Source organism: Sminthopsis crassicaudata, chromosome 5 (assembly GCF_048593235.1).
Source record: "Sminthopsis crassicaudata isolate SCR6 chromosome 5, ASM4859323v1, whole genome shotgun sequence".
In the NCBI taxonomy this organism is placed as follows: Eukaryota; Metazoa; Chordata; class Mammalia; order Dasyuromorphia; family Dasyuridae; genus Sminthopsis; species Sminthopsis crassicaudata.
The window spans coordinates 151,422,466-151,440,877 of record NC_133621.1 but is presented as its reverse complement, the minus strand read 5'-3'; the positions used below and the strand labels follow the sequence as shown (position 1 = coordinate 151,440,877).

General features: G+C 31.8%; 1 protein-coding gene across 2 annotated transcripts in view; it reads left to right on the top strand.

Annotated features, from left to right (window-relative positions):
- Positions 1-18,412, top strand: part of SEMA3C (semaphorin 3C) — a 193,053-nt gene that overhangs the window by 4,163 nt on the left and 170,478 nt on the right. The gene's annotated exons all lie outside the window — the stretch shown is intronic.

The following is an 18,412-nucleotide window of genomic DNA, read 5'->3' as shown; positions in this document are numbered from 1 at the left end:
TTAGTTATCCTGAATTTCAAACAGCAGATTGACTGGCATTTAATGTTTACTTCATTTGCATTTCTATTACTTTTCCCCTCCATATTTGTAGTTGCCAGGTGATTTACATGAGATCATATTAAGGCATTATAAGAAGCCTATTGAAACTTTAATATATCTATTGCAATCCTAACCTTTTGAGCCAGGCCTTCTTAAAACTCATAACTTTCTTTTTTTCAAGATTAGAATACTGAGAAGTAGAGGAAAAGAGGGAATTACTGTTGAAATTAGGAATACCAGGATTCAAATTCTGTTTCGGATACATACTGACTATGTGAATTTGAGCAAGCTACTTAACATCTATGTAGCTCTCAGAGCATGTGATGATCTATATTCTAAGAATTCTTATTCCAATGAAATCATAAATAAATTCCAAAAGTAATAAAAGCAGAAAAAATGTTTCTTTGAAATTTCCCATTTCCTTACTTCTAAAATATGCCATGTGCTAGAAAAGATAGAGGGCAAGGAGAAGTGATGAGCCTAAAATAATTTTGTTTTGTCTTGATTTTGTTTTATGTTTGTTTTGTTTTTCCTTTGCAAAACGTCAAGGCATTATATAGATTAAGTGTGTTTTAATTTATATTATATAACGTTTATTATTTGAATAGTAAGAACACTTGAATCAATACTTCCTAATTATATATACACTGTACTTCGAATATCTGACAGGGTACCTGGCAGAATTCTTTGGAATCAGTTTGCGTTCTAGGAGATATGAAGAATGTTAACAAAAAGTGCTCAGCATTGATGTTTTTAAAATGTCATATTTCCAAAATTATATTCAAAAGCTCTCATGTTGATAATAGATTGCTATTCAAGAGTATGTGTTCTAAAATACATGGTCTTACATAAAGTAATAATACCATAAAGTATTGATTTCAAAATCCAACAAGTTAATATGATTGCACTTTCCCAAAAGGTTTGCTGAAAGAGATTGTCAGTCCAAAAAAATTCATATGAATTTTTCAGTGGGGCAAAACTCATCTTCTAAAGTACAACTACATCCACACTAGGAAAAAAAGTAGCTACTGAAGTGAATTCAGCATTTGGTAAAGATTCAGAGAAGAGAATACACCAAATGGTACATTTCTCCCTTTATTTTAATGGCACTATCTGAAGTAACTTCTAGTTACAGTTTTCTTTCTATAAATTTATCACTCTTCCCCCACCAAAAACAAGTTCTGTTTTAACTTACATAAATTAATAATCTTAGGAATAATTCAAAATTCTTTACCAGGTGGTCAGAAGGTATTCTAAAATATTAATTTGTATTTCAATGTCATATTTCAAATTTGCTTTTACTCTTTATATGTGTTGTGAATTATGCAGATTCCCCTAAACTTTTGGAATTCAAAATATCAATTGGAGATATTTATATCTATATCTATGTGTATTTGTATATATGTGTCTGTACATATATATGTGTTTATATATTATATATATATGCATTGTGATATTTAGATATACTCACATTGGTACATTACTTTGAAATGTGCAATTTGATTTGCCAGCAATGGCAATGTGTGAAGTAGGTAGTACAAATATTGTTATTCCTAGTTTACAGTTGAGAAAATGTAAGCTTGACTCAGGTTATGCATTTTGTCAATGTTTAAGTTGAGATTTGATCCTGAATCTTTGGATTTTTATCAATTTCTGCCACACTAATTGGAATTTGGTGGTTGGTTTGGCCTTGAGGGAGAGAAGGTGATGAAAGAATCAAGTTGAGAAGAAAAGAATCATCATCTCTCTCTTCCCTCTCCCCATTTATCTCCTTGCCATGATTTCTTTGTTTTTTCTTTGTTCTGTTCTTAGCCAGAAAACAAGGTAATAAAAAGGAAGCTGTTTCTATGTGATGGCACATTGTAAGAATCCTCCCTCTCTTTCCTCTACTAGAGTTTAACACTAGATAAACCAGAGATCAGTGTGAAATCTTTATCATTTCCATAATGAACAAAGCAAAGAAGACAAATTGCTATTGTACAGAACTGTAAATTGTTTTTTTTTTTTGGGGGGGGGGGAGAGGAGTGTTTGGAGATGGATGATTGATTAAAATATGTTGATATGTCATATTTTACTTGGTACGTAATTTCATTTTTAATTTGACTTCTTATGGGCATTTATTTTATGATGCTAGTCAAAGCTTTTGATGATTAAACTTTATTGTGGGAGAATGCACAGTGAAGATTACTTTTCTGAAACTCAGGAGTTTTCAATCTTTTTGTGTGGGTCATGGGCCCATTTGGCAGCCTGGTAAAACCAGTGGACCCTTCTCAGAATATTTTTTTTAATTCGTAATTGAAAGAAATGATAAATCTAATTTAGCCTGAGGAAATTAAGTTGTAATCTATTTTACCATCTAAATTTATGGAATTCCCTGAAATCAATCCATGTATGTATCTGTAAATCTCAGGTTAAAAACTCCTGCCCTATCTAGGGTTTATAGTTGTCAACTAAATTATTTCTTTTAAGGATATCTAATCGGTATACACTTAAAATTGAATTAATAATATCCCAGAGCCTGAAGTGAATCTTGATGATCTCCTTGTATTGCAAATGGGGAAAATGTGGAACAGAGAAATCATATACTTGTCAGCCTAATATCACATAGTGACCAAAAAAGACATACCATACTCTAGAAATTTTGTTAGTATCTAAATAGCACTAACAATTTATTTGATCAAATTTAGATGGGGTAATTGATCAGTCAGATTGTTATTTGACATTTGTATGTGGAAGAGAGCAAGACAAATAGCCACCTTTGACTGAATTACACGTTTCATTTACAGTCCTTGTCATACAGTACCAAAAGAGACGGAAAAAAAACAGAACATTGCTTGCTTATTTGTTTGCAAAGAAGTCCTGGGAAGGGAGAATAAATATCTTCTAACAGACATAACCTCCACAGGTTTGATTATATATAGGTGAAGGTCCTTCAATACTTTGATTCTGTCTAAGTATCTTATTAAACAAATATAACTTAAGTATTTACTGTGTAATTAGTATTATTTTTACTTATGTGCTGAAAAGCAAAGATATGTAAGTATACCTCAAGGTCCTGACATTCGAGTTTTCACATGCACAAATAATGTGTCTATAAATCATGAATTTTGTTTTATAGTCATGTGAGTAAGAAAGGCACTAAATTGTTAAGGCATTTTACAGCAGAGAACCCTGTCAAGTAGGAAAGGGGGTTTGGAAGAGGTCAAGGAGTGTTCTGTATATTATTCACTCTAAGACTTTGTGAATAATAGGTAGATATACATTTTACAAGAAAGATGAATAGGGAATTGTCATTCCAAATTTCAAAAATGATAGCAACAGTATATAAAAGGTAGAAAAATTCAAGTTGTGTTGAGTTTGACTTGATTTTAGTATAAGCTAAGAAATGGTTTTGGTTTTATTTTGTTTTGTTTTTTGGCCCCATCATTGCTAGAACCTATGCAGAAAGTGAAAGTTATGGGATGAAGCAAGCCTTTCAGAATATGCCTCTGACTGGAGATATTATATATGCATACATATATATGTGTATGTTTTATGTGTGTATATATATATATGTTACATATAAATATATAATATTTAAAACTTATAGAACCCTTTCTTTCCAATGATCCTGTGAGATGGGTAGGTAGTTGCTGCCATTATAATTGATTGCTAGGAATTCCTAGATGGTTATTCAATTTTTGCTCTATACCTTTGTATATTTTATTTCTTGTTCCCCATTATTCAAAACTTAGTTGCTTATAGGCTTAGCTTTGTTGTTGCTTGCCTCTTTTTTCTCTCCTTTTCCAATTTCCAGAGCTTTTGAAAAAGCCTTGAAAATGAATGACACATTGGATGTTCTCTCACTAGTGTTTCTTTTCCCAAAGTAGGGAATTTCCCTGGAAGATCAGTTCCTAGTATAACTGTTCCTACTCTCTACCTGTTTCTGAGAAATATATAAGTACAGAGAAGGTTTTTGTTTTTGTTTTGTTTTGGACAATGATGATTTGAGTTTTAGATAAATTGAGTTTAAAGACTTTGCCGAGCATCCACAAGTTAACCCTTAAAATATAAGGATTATGAGATCATCCATCAGAAGAGAAAGGGACCTCATAATCCATTTCATCCAACCATTTAATTTTATAGATGAATAACTCACCCTAAGTCACTCAGAGAGCAAGTATCAGAGGTGATATTTGAACCTAAGTTCTTTGATTTCAGAGCAGAGCAGTCTTTCAATCTTACTTGAAAAATGTTTTCTTACAAATGAAGCCAAAATATTTTGAAAACTTTTTCTATTTGTCTTAAGTTCACTAGAATTAGCTAATCTCTGTGTAGTTTTTGAATTCCAGTATTTAGATCACATTTCTATTCTAAAATGTAGTCAATTCTTTTTTGGAAATAAAAAAAAATCCAATTTATTTTTCTACTATAAAAAGTATTTGTAACTAGAGAGAATGTGGGGATTACTTTCTATTTTGTTCCTTGGAATTGTTCCATTTGCAGTTCAAACTTGACTCAAAATTTCTCTAAATTTCTGGGGGGTGGCTTGCTTTAACAAGCACTCTTATTAAATATTCTTTGATGGATCATTTAAAATAGTTGGTACAAGATTGTGCTTTTCTTTGTATATGTTCACTCTGTATTACTGTTTATTTTGAATAAAAATTACAGAGATGCTTATTTAGTTTTATGTTGAATTTGTTGATTATTGAACTCTTATGAGATTAAAATTCAACTATGGAAGAAGGCAAGAGGAACATAAATGAATGAACTTTAGAGCAAGAATACATTCCAGAGAAATAAAAATATGGAAATTGACCTGTCCCTACACAATAAATTGACTGCATTTATCCCTTTATCACCTGAAACCATGTAAAAATATATACTCTTTTGACTGTCATTCACTTTTAGAATTTTATTTAAGAATGATGAAGTAGTAATACTAGATGTTTTAATCCTCATTATTCCTGGAAAATAAGAAATTTAAAAGCTCAGTTATATTATGTTCCCTTCCTGAATATTTTTTAATCATGTCTAATTTAATTAGAAAAACAACCATTCAGGTCATCCTATCCTATTGTGTTCATGATGTATTTTTTTTCAAGAGGCATGTAGAGTACCATTGTCTCCATGTCCCCAACATTATGAGATCAATAATCTAATAAAAAGTTTATGGCTATCATTCATGAAAAATGTGTAATGAAAGTCAAAGGGAGTACCTCTAATCTTGTTCTAAGTAATTATTAGTAAAACTATATCATAATTTAATTGAAACACTTTATCATGCATTTTGAAATTCTCTTTATATTTTGTGTATGGAGGTTTTTTTAATAAGGAAAAATCATTTTGTTTTCCTTTGAATGAAAGAGCCAGAGTAATGTAGTGTTAAAGTAAAGGCACAAATAGAATTCTATCCTCAGTTGCTTCTATCATTGTGACTTTTGGGGCATTGCAGTACCTTTAGGTCTTACACTCTTTATTTTGTAAACAACTTCATTATTCTTAGGTTTTTTGATCTGAGTGCTTTCTCCAAAGACACAGATTTCCTCTGGTCTATTATATAGCAGATGGATTTCAATTTAAATGAACAAATACTCATAAAATGAATATTAGGTAGGAAACACTATTCTAGGTACTTAGACTAAATAGAGAAAAATGAAACTTTCTCTTCTTAGCAAAAGGATTTTAAGGAAGAAAGGAACATCATGTACATAAGCAAATTCAAACTATATACAAAAGAAATGTATGTTACTTTGGGGTGGAGAGTAGAAGGGGATTGTTCTGATTAACAGGGGAATTAAGAAGAGTGTCTTGCAGAATCTGAACCTTGAAGAGAACTGAGGCTTCCAAGAATTGGAAGTGAATATGTAGACTATAGAGAATACAGCATAAAGTCATAAGTTAGGACAACACCAAATAAGCTAGTTTGGTGGCAATATATAGTTTATTAGGGGAATTACTGCATGATTAATGAATCTGGAAAAATTGACTGAAGCCACATTGTGAGGGGTTTTAAAAGTTTAACAGAACAGTACTCATATTAAAGGCAAAATATAATAGTTTCTTGAGCAAAGTTATGACATGGTCAGATTTGTACTTAAGGAATATCAATTTGGCAACTGTTGTAGATTGGAATCAGAAGAGGGTGGATGCAGGATAATGTTATCTATTTCAATAGTTCAGGTGAGAAATGAAGTTCAAAAGTAGAGGAAATGTGATTTGTAGGTTGATAAAAAGGAAAAAAATTGTGAGATGTGGATGTCATCACAACATTGAATGTCAAAGATGACTCCCAGCTTTCATGCTCTGGGAGACTGAAATAATAGTGACACTCTTATTAGCATTGTGGAAGTTGAGGGAAAAGGAAAAGATGATGAGTGATGTTTCCAAATGCCTTGAGTTTTTAAAAATTTGAGAGATCGTAATATGTCTGGTAGAAATCTAGGTAGAGAGATTCCCTACCATGAAGCTAGAGTTCAGAAGAGAAAGGAGGCATAGATATATAGATTTGGAAATCAACTGCATAGAGATAGAAGTTGAATGCATTTGAGCTGATGAAATCACTAACATAAAGGGAATATAAAGATAGGAGAAAGAGGTGAATAATTGCTATGACCAAGAGTCATTATCATGTGCCCACATTAGTGATGGTCATCTCAGAACTTGATTTTCTCTTCAGACATACGTTCACTGTACCTATACTCGAAGCTATTCCAATATGCATGGAACCTACTTTTGGGGCACAGTCTTTGAGAACCAAGGATCACCTCTCTATTCACAAATGGGCATCAGAATCAAACTTTATAAAAAGATACTTACATGTTATCTGAAGCCCCTCCCCTTTTATATCTAAGTCAGTTTATTTCAAATTTAATCAAGAACTCATAACTGAAAACAGGTTGCAGTTCCAAATTAACAAAGAAAGGCACATGTTAATTAAACATGTAAATTATTCATGAAACAACATTTCCTAAAAGGTTAAACTTGTTCTTTGTAATGTTTCACTAGAACATGGAGTGCAGTTGTTTTATTTCCCTTTATCCTCTGGCAAAATTACAAGTTACAGAACTGGATTCATGTGTTTAGAACTCTTAGCTGATCATAGTTTATGATTGCTCATTCAATTTTGTTGTGTAGACTTAAGTTGTAGTCTCAAATTTAGGGTAGAAGAGAATTTGAGAGATTGTAACTGTAATATAATGTAATTGGATTGTAATCTTTATTAGATTGTAAATTCTTTGAGGCTAAGTATTATCTTTGTTTTTGTTTGTATTTATATCCCCAATGTATTGCACAGTGCCTGGTACATAATAGGTATTCAATAAATGTTTCCTACCTGAAATAAAATTTTATCCATTTCTTTTAACTAGAAGGTTGGAACAAAGTGCTAACTATTAAATAGTAAATTAGATTCAACAGTAACAAGCATGTATACCTATTAATCAGTGCTGTTTAGCATTGTAAGAAAGAGAAAGGTGGCAGATAAGTGCTACAGTAGATAGATATAATATCTGCTCTGAGAAAACTTAGATATCAGTATTTATTTAATGGCTTTCAACCACTTAAATGAATATTAAAAAAATCAAGTCCTTGCCCAAGGAACTAAGTCTTGAGTTTATTCCTGATTGCTTTTGGGAAAATCATAGAATTTTTTAGAACTGGAAAAGATTTTAGAATTTTTCTGTGCCAATGCCTTAATTTTATATATTAAGAAATTCAGAGGATGCCTAATTTGCCTAAAGTCACATATCTACAGTAATTAGTGGCAAAGTCAGGGATATAATACAAGATAGTAAGTTTCATTCTAAGGCTTCTTCTAAAGTCTTCTACGCCTTGTAACTATTTTGTGCTCTAATGTTTACCCCAGCAATTATAAGTGGATTGCACCAGCCTTATGAAAAATTCTTGACGAAGCTAAAAATGAATGGATTTCAATACTGTTAATATTAATTATTTGTGTGATATTTATTTCTTTTGAAATAATGGAAAGATAGCTGTATCCATTTGTAGTATAAAGATATATATATGTATATTCCTTTTTTATTAAAGTTTTTTTTTATTTTCAAAGCATATGCAAGGATAATTTTTGCAACATTAACCCTTGAAAACCTTGTGTTCCAATTTCCCTCCCTTGCCTCCATCCCTTCCCTTAGAGGGCATGTAATCCAATATATGTTAAACATGGCAAAAATATGTTAAATCCAAAATAGGGATATATATATATATATATATATATATATATATATATATATATATATATATATATATATATATATATATATATATATATATATATATAGTCTTTAAGAAATCTAGTAAGGCTTACCATTCCTTTAAAATTATGTTTCTGCTGCAACAGATTGTCTTTCTGTGATTGAAATAAAATATAGCCACTGTAATCATACTATCTTAGTGCTTTAAAAGGGCTTATCTTTGAGAGACAGAGACAGCTAGGTTACACAGTAGATAAACACAGGGCATTAGAAGCCTTAAATTCCTGATTTCAAATCTGGTGTCAGATATTTACTAATTGTGTAATTCTGGGTAAGTTACCCCTGTTGGCCTTAGTATCCCCCTCTGTAAAACAAAGTAGAGAAAGGAAATGCAAACCACTCCAGTATTTTTGTTAAGAAAACTTCAAATAGGATTAGGAAGAGTGACTAAATGTGACTAAAAAACAAAACAACAATAAAAAACCTCTGACTGTACAACAGAATCATTGAGAGATAAGTGGACAAGAGATGCACTTTACTTATGGATAAACTGCGTTTTTATTTGTTCATAATATTTCTGTCTGAATTACACTAAACCATAATAATGAAGTGAATAATTCAATCAACCAAATTATTCTTTATGCAGTGCTGAATATTAGAAAGTAAGAAGATCTGATACTGTAAATATTAATAATCTTCCCTTCCATTTTGACATTGTGTAAATAAAATATCATAGTAAATAGCACTGGAAAGTAAGGAACTTAATATATAATCCTATAGGACTCAAAAAGTTTAAAACCCTTTGTCACTATGCTTTGACCAAAAAAGTGTTTTATGGCCCGAAAGCTCACAAAAACACCAAAATAGATTTATTTTGCAATGTTATTAAATTCAAATTCAAATTTAAATAATGTGCATTTATTTTGTTGTTAGCTGTGTTTTAAACATTTCTTCACTTAGATCACTGCCGTTATTGGCTAATTTTATTTTAAATTTTTGTTGGTCATAAATCCCTTTGAGACATCAATGTGTTTTATAGAAGAATCTAAAAATACTTATTTTAAAACTTAGTTATTCTGTGTTGTTTTTTTAAGAATTATATTCAACAAAAGTTTCTTGGCATTTAAAATATTCTTAAATTATTGGCTACATTTCTCAGTGTGTGGATTGTTCATGTATAGGTGTTGCCTGATGCTCACTGAAGTACTTATGAATACTTTGGCAACCTTTCTCCTAAACAAAATTGAAAAGTGATATCTGGGTTGATGAAAACACATAAAAGTATCCATAGAAAACATACATAAAGAATTCTAAAGTAATGGAAAGTTTTTGTTTTTTTCTTTAAGAATGTGGTGTTTGGAAAATCAACTTATATTGAATTTTGTGATTGCTTGAAAAGCAAGAATAAATTATAGTAGATTTTGAAGCTGAGACATTGGAGAAACTAGAGTTGATGGCTCCACAATGTATTTTTACTGTAATTTCTTCTTTCATATTTTTAATTTTTTCTCACCTGTCATTTTTTTTTTATTTCCCACCTGTCATTCTTTCATAAGTAAATAAGCTGGCTACCATCTCAGAGGTCATAGGTGCCATATCAATTAAAACATCAATGGACTGTCTTTCACATTTGCTTCATTAGGCAAGAAGTTTTCCTTACTTTAATTAAACAACAAAAGACTCTAGTAGTTTAGTGAGCACAATTCAACAGCAAACCCCCCCCATACAAAAAAAAAAAAAGGATGAATTGTCACTGGAACAATAAAGTCAAAACAATAAATTACCATTTTATTAACTTTAGTCACATTAACATTACAAGACATACTTGGCAAATAAAGTTTGTCTTGTCATTATCCAAGAGATAAAAGGCAATTGTTCTTGATTTCTTCATTTATCTTCAAGAATACCCACTGTGGTTGCATTGAATCCACTGAAACACTTTGCTCTAAGGAAAAGTAGTGTTGATCCAGAGACCTTTTATGCTCCTTTTGAGGGCTCCTAATGGATAGAGCAAATGTACTTGTAAGGTTGCCTTGTGCAAAACTATCAACCTCTGCAAATGTGACCAAAGGAATGCATCTGGAAATGTCTGCCTGCATTTTTTTTATTGAAATGAATGGCAGGGTATGAATTGGGAATTTTTAAAGTGAAGACTAAAGTTAGTAACATTAAGTTATTGGCATATGTTCTATTTAAATATTATATGATATTATGAAATGCAGTTAGCATAAAAGATTATAACACATTGGGAAAAGGTTTTAGATTTATTAATCTCATTTAATGAGAACATTTCCAAGGGAAAAAAAGTTCCTATGCCTTTCTATTTATTTATATATCTAATTTGCACTAAAATGGATGTGCATCTTAGGTCAGTTTTATGTCAGCTATTTTTTCTTACTGAAATAATTATTGTAGAAATCATGGGGAGGTATTGGATCTTATTTTTTACTAAAGATTTTTAGGAAAATTAAATGATTACATATTAAAATGTCAAGTCAAAGTTATAATTGACTTAGATCATCTTCCTCAGAATAATTTACTTATGCAACAAGACAGGTGGTAAATAAAGAATGTCAGGTAGGGAAAAAATTCAAAAGAAGATGAAAGAAAAAATATTTTTGCTCTAGAAATGCATTGTTTCTCTAATTTAAAACTTATTATAATTTATGCTTGCTTTTGAAATAGAGCTATGAACGCAGTTCAACCTGTCAAATGATGCTGTGTTGTGAAATTTCTCAAATATGCACTGAGAATTTTCTTTACCAATAATCCTTCTATCTCTCTTCATGGTGATATCCATATTTATACCAAAATTATTCTGTTATACAAGAAATTCACTTTTAAATTAAAGAATGAATGTCATAACTAATGGAGATGGACAAAATCAGATGGAACTAAAAACTTTGTACAAATTTGTTCACAAGTTACTATATATTTTCCTTAAATGTATGGGTATGCTCTAAGATGTTTTGTTAGTTATTAACTTTTAATATACATAGAAATGTTTTATATAAAGAGGAAGATTATAAGTATATATGTTACCTATTAAGTGCTAGAGGTACTATATGCTAAGTGCTTTACAGTTATCTCATTTGATCCTTTCAATAATCCTGGGAACCTGTGTTATTATTATTCATCTTTTTTACAGTAGAGGAAACTGAGGCAGAGTGACTTGCCCAGAAGCATAGCTAGAAAATTGTCTAAGGCTAGATGTGAAGTTAGGTCTTATTGACTCCAGGCCCAATGCCCACAGTGGAGAGCATTGTGCAAACTGGCTGCCTGATTGGTGAACCACAATGATGCCTTTGGCTTATCTCTTGTTTTTCAAGCAGTACCTAGATGTAATTGATAGTTAATGCAATTAAAAAAATACAATTATCACAGCAAATAGTAAGTGTTTAACAAATGCTTGTTGAATTGAAGTCAAGCCATCTCCAAAGATAGCTCATAATAGACTAACTGTCCACCAAAATTCTTTTTAACTTGGGATAGATTTCAAGGCTATCTATGAACTTGGATGGGAAAAATTCCTCTTAATTTTCATTACTCTTTGGCTTTTGTCTGGAGTGCTATGTCTTTTATTTATTTTTTTTAATAAAACTTTTTATTTTCAAAACACGTGCATAGATAGTTTTCAACATTCCTTCCTGCAAAACGTTGTGTTCCAATTTTTTTTTGTCTCCCTGCCTTCCCTCTACCCCTAGATGGCAAATAATCTAATATGTTAAACAAGTGCAATTCTTCCATACATATTTCCACAAATACGCCGCATAAGAAAAATCCGATCAAAAAGGGAAAAAAATGAGAAAAAAAAAAAAAAGTAAGCAACAACAAAAAGTGAAACTACTATGTTGTGATCCACATTCAGTTCCCATAGTCCTCTCCCTGGGTGAAGAGGATTTTCTCCATTACAAGGTATGTCTTTTATTTTAGGCATTTGAAAATATTCTGAGAAGAGGTTCATAGGTTTCATCAGCTAGTCAGAGGTCTATATGTGTCTGTATCTATCTCTTTCTGTGTCAGGGTGTGTGTGTGTCTTTGTCTGTGTGTCTTGGTGTCTCTCATTGTATGTTTCTGCATGAGTCTCTCTCTGTCTCTCTGTATGTGTGTGTGTGTGTGTGTGTGTGTGTGTGTGTGTGAATCCTTCTCCTCCCTCCCCATTTCTCCCTCTCCCTCTCTCTCCTCCTCTCTCTGTCCCTTTCTGTGTGTATGTGTCTGTCTGTCTCTGTCCCTTTGTCTCTTTGTATATCTCTCTTCTCTGTCTCTGTTTTTCTCTTCATCTCTCACACACACATTTACACACACACACACACACACACAGAGTTGAAAAGGCCTGAGTCAGTGTCCCCTTCCACTCAAATCTTTTTTTTTTTTTTTTTTTTTTTTAATAAAGGTTAAGGAAATCCTTCCCTGCTTCACCTTGAGAATTATTGCTCCTTGGGGACAAATTGCTTCTTTGAAATGTGTGCCCTCTGTTGTTTCTGGCAAAACTCTTTTACATTTTTATGCCAAAGGATATCCTTATGGCTGTGCTGGATACATAGTTAGCCATAACTTCTTTTAGGAGATAGGTGGCAGACTGTGAGCACAGGTATAATGTTATTGCTTAATGCCATCTTTTATCCTTTTCTCTACCATGCCATTTCTGGAAGTGTGTGTCTCCAAAGTTTAATATAGTCTTCTTATTCCCTTTGCAAGAGCAGGAACTTGCTTGACTGTTCATTTTTGTGGATACCAATACAGTGTTAAGTAAATATAGCACTGAACCACAGTCCCAATTTTTTCCATTTCCTGAACATCTTTTTTTTCCTAACAAGGTATAAAGAGGTATCATTTCAGTTTCAATTCCATTACAGTAACAAGTTGCAATTATAGAGAGCTGTGGTTAACAGGCATTCCTTCTAACTCCCCTTTGTTTTCTAAAAGCCTTTGGATCTATGTCTTTTATTTGTTCCCTCTTGTTAATACAAAGAATTAGAACAAAGAACAAAAATAATTGTTTTAGATCATAGTAATGGTTGGCAGTAAGTGGGGATTAAAAATAAAAAAAGGAGAAGCTAAGTGTTAAGCAATGGACTGGCTGTCTGGGCTGCAGCACTGCCTATCAAAGAGTGTTCTCTGTGACAAACTGAATAACTCTAGAATCCTAATGTTGTTGGAGTTAGAAGTTACCAATAGAATAATATTCTCATTCCCCTGATCAGATATAGGTTAATTAAGTAAAACTAAACTTCAGATTTTATGGGTTTGATAAGTAGTGGCTATCTTCCAGGTTCAGTATTTGTTTTTCTAGGTTTCTTAGGATCAAGTTTCCCCCCCTCAGGGTATGAAATGTTAATACTATGAGGTATAAGCTATCTTTAAACACTAAATAATAATGATTTTATAGTATTGGTGTCTCTTAAATATGTACAAAAGCAGCCTGCTGTAGTGAATAGAGAACTGGTCTTGCATTCTGGAAGGATTGGATTCAGTGAGTGCCTCTGATAAATGTTATCTCTGTAACTTGGGAGAAGCCACTTAAACTTGCAGCAATTATTAAAGGCTCTACCTAAGTCAATGGAATTTCCTCACTCTGATCTATGTTAATGAAGTCACAGATCTGGTCTTCCTAAAAATCGCATATTAAAAGATTATTCACATTTGTTATCATATATGGTTGTAACTAAATACCAATGATATTATGGCTATTATTGTTATTTTTATTTCCATATGACATATGAGGGATTGGGGACACATAGGAATTAGATTCCAACTCAAACCTGGGTATATTCCCCATCTGGAGGTGGGGATAGAGTGAGAACAATCCCATAGAATCTGGTCTACACTGTATAAAGTGAACACAATTGCCATTTAGTAAATCCAAAGAAAAACCATCTTTTCCAAAGAAAAATCAAAATATTTAAATGGTAGTTGATGTATTCTTTTTCTCTTATGCTATTGTTTTTCAATTGTTGTTGGTCATGTCTGACCAACCATGGTTTCCCTGGCAGAGATATTGAAGTGTTTTGCCATTTCCTTCTTTAGTTCATTTTACAAAAATCTAAGGCAAATGAAGTTAAGTGACTTAGTCACCCAGAGTAAGTTTCTAAGGTTAGATTTGAACTTGAGAAGATGAATATTCCTGATTCCAGGTCTAGAACTGTATCCACTGTGCCCACAGCTTTTCTTTTGTACCATTTTATATTAGTAGCATGTAGTACATGATGACCATAACAATTACTCATTTTAATTGACTACTAAAATTTCATAAAAATAAATTTTCTATTGAATATATATGCAATTGTATTATTCCAATCCATGCAATATCATTTTCCCTCCTTATAAATCCTATGTTACCTTTTAAGCAAGAAGTGACTCTATTGAGTATTGAGTAAACCTGCATTCTATAACCAATTTAAAAAAAGCAATTCTTAATTAAAATTCTTATCTACAAGATTCAGTTTATAAAGTGATGTAAGCATTTTATAGAATACTTTAGTCCAACTATTTATGTATTAAGTGGGAAAATTGTAAATGATTTTTGTTTCTGATTTGAAATATTACCAATGAAATGATTAAATCTGTTTACCTGATTGGAATTTAGTGAAAATTGTTACATTAAACTTTTGAAATATTCTATCTATTTAATTATCTGTTTGTTACATTAATAAAACTACCTCCTTGAAAAGGGATCACTAGATATTAGTCTAAATGTAAGTTTGTTGGTCTAGCTAATGTTAAACCTCTAACTCTGTATTAAATTAATAACCCAGAAGAATCAGAACCTTCTTACTTTTCTTGAGATTCTTAGTTTTTTAAGTGAAAATAAGGAGCAGTGAGATGTTGTAGACAAAGTAAAATTTATTAAAAAAAAAAATGTTCTCAAAATATGTGCCCTACTCTTCCTATGTAAATCTTAATTGTGCTGTCAAGGCATTTCAGCAGCACCTGACTCTCTATGACCCCATTTGGGTTTTTTTGGCAAAGATAGTGGAGTGGTTTGTCATTTCCTTTTCTAGTTTATTTTCCAAATGGAAAAACTGAGGCCCACCCAGCGTTAAGTGACTTGTCTAGGAGTACACAGCTAATAAGTGCCTAAGGCCATATTTGAATTTAGGAAGACAAATCCTCTGGGTTCCAAACCCAGTATTCTATCCACTTAAATACCAAATTGCCTTGTGAATCCAAATACTCTACTAAATCCAGTTTTCTTTTTTCTTTTTAACTTAGGGTAAAATCATTCAATTTCTAAATCATCCCCCCCCCCCGAAAGTTGCATAACTTTTTAACTTAAAAATGTTTTCTGTGGTAGTGAATGTTGAATGCATAAACATAAATGAATATGTGTATACTTATTTTGGGTTAGCAATAGTTTTACTATTTTTAAAATTTGTGTATATCATACTCCATATAGCTGAATTTTAAGAAACTGGGGGACTGGATATGCAGATATTGGTATATTATAACAAGTAAATACTTGAATCTTGCTTTGCTTTTATCACTTATAGACAGCAAGAGAGAGATGAGGTACCAGAATACCAAAGAACAATGTTAAACTTTAGATGTCAAAGTACCCCAAAGGAAACAAAAAGAAGGGTATGTAAGGATACAATTTTTACTATGCCCACAGGTGGCATAGTAAAGTCAAGAAACTAAATTTGTTTACAATGTTCCATGAATCTTTTAAAGTCAATAATAGAATTCTACTAAACACTATAGAATTGTGTTTCCTACATATATTTAGCACTTGCGATTATACATTATTTTTTTAATGGCTAGTATGCACCAAGAGTGCCAAATTTACAAATAAAAGTAAATCATATGGCATCTGCTCTCAGGAAGCAATACATTAAGGGAACATGAGATAAAGTAGTTGGAAAATATGGGAGGAGAACTTTGTTACATTCAAGGGTTGAAGATATTCAACAATTGCTTTTAGGGATGGAACCAAACAAAATAAGGCCAAATCTGCCCTCTAAAACTCCAGATATCCTATGATCCCATAGAGAAATCTCATATTTTTAGTGAATTAGAGGATATGATATATATATATATATATATATATATATATATATATATATATATATATATATATATATATATATATATATATATATATATCATATCCTCTTGTATACATTTTTGAAGATTTCCAGGAAGCATGGAGATTATATGAGGCATAATAAGTAGCTAAACCTTGTATAGTGCTTTAAATAATTTATCTCATTTCATTTTCAAAACAACCTGGTAGGTAGGTAGGTAGGTATTGTGATTCTCATCCGTTGATAGGTTGGCAATTTTTAGAAAGGGATAGTAGAGGTTACATAATCCACTTTTGGCCTCCCAGCTGAGGAAACTGGCTCAGAATCAGAGAGATCAGATTATACATTGAAGGAACCCTAGCATTCCTGTCTCATACTTCCAAAATAATATCTGTGTTATCAAGTGATCTCATGTAAACTAAGTAAAGACTTCCACTGAGGAAGACCAAGAGCCAGGAAAAAACTGATTTCAATTCCAAACTCAGATAGTAACTCCTTGAGCAAAGCTTAATTCCTCTTCAGTAAAGTGGGAATTATTTTAGCACCAACAATAAGAGCATTTATATAGTGCCTCATGTGTGCTTTATAAATATTATCTCAATTGATCCTCACAACAACCTTGCAAAGAGGGGCTATTATTATTCCCACTTAATAGTTGAGGAAAATGAGGTAGAGATTAAGTATTTATTTGCATTTGAATCGAAGTCTTATTGATTCCAAGATTCTAAAAAGGAGGGTCTATCTATTGTACCACTTAGCAGCTTCTAATGGCTTCTACCTCTTATAGTTGTGAGGAATAAGTAAAATATAAAAGCACTTTGTAAACACGAAAGTGTCATAGAAATGTTTTGTGGTTGTTTAATCATGTCATCTGTGTCCAAATTGTGACCCCATTTTTTTTTTTGTTGTTGTTGTTGTTTTGTTTTTTTGGAAAATATACTATGGTGATTTGCCATTTCCTTCTCCAGTTCATTTTACAGATGAAGAAACTGGGGCAAATAGGGTGAAATAACTTAGCAGGGTTACATAGGTAGTATCTGAGGGCCAGGTTTGAACTGATAGAGATGAGTCTTCCTGACTTTAAGCTGGATACTGTATACACCGTACCACTTAGTAATAGCCTATTGCCTTTAAATCAACTCATTCAAATCTCAGATAGCTCTAATTGTTAAGAAGTTATCCTAAAATTGAGTCCAAATGACCTTTGTGTAACTTTGACCGTTGCTTCTAATTTTCCTCTTCTGTACCAGTTTTAGTTCTTAGCGAAAGCTTTCAATACTTAGTTTTTTTTCACTTCCTTAAATCTTTTTCAGATTAAAAATCTCTAGTTCTTAAACCAGTAAGCAGTAATGTGGCATGTGCTAAAGGCACATTATTTTTTAAAAACTTCCTTTTGTTAGATATTCTCCAGGTTATCATTGACATTGCTAAAAGGTAATTCCCTCTCAGAACACCATATTACAATATGTTGTGAACAAGATAGAACATAGTGGGACTATCTATCTATCTATCTATCTATCTATCTATCTATCTATCTATCTATCTATCGATCTATCGATCTATTGATCTATCTATCTATCAATGCATGATTTTCCTTCTTGTACATGTTGTCAGTTTTTTGAACACATATAAACACATAATTTGTTCTATTTTCATTTAATTTGATTCTCCCCAATTGGATTTTAGACTTAACATCATCTTTTATTATCCTCACTCGGAAGAACCTTGGTGTAGTGAATTAACGTTGCACTTGGAGTCAGAAAAATGTAGATTTAAATCTCATTTAGACATATACATTCAGTTTTATTCCTGATAACTTTAGGAAATAGTGGAAAGGAAGTACTTGGAGGCAAATGATCCAAGTTCAAGTTCAAACACTTATATTAGTTGAGGGACTATTAGGCAAGTATTTTTCTGATCTCTCTTTTAATTATAGCTCATTTTATAATAAAATATGTAACAGGGAATCATGTTATAATGTGGGATTAAAGTCATGTGGGATTTTTCGGAAAGATTTAACATCTTTATTTCTTCATAATAGGTTTTTATTTTCAAAATACATATAAATATAATTTTCAACATTCACTCCTATAAAACCTTTTGTTTCCATTGTTCCCTTCCCTTCTCCCCATCCCTCTCCACTAGAAAGCAAGT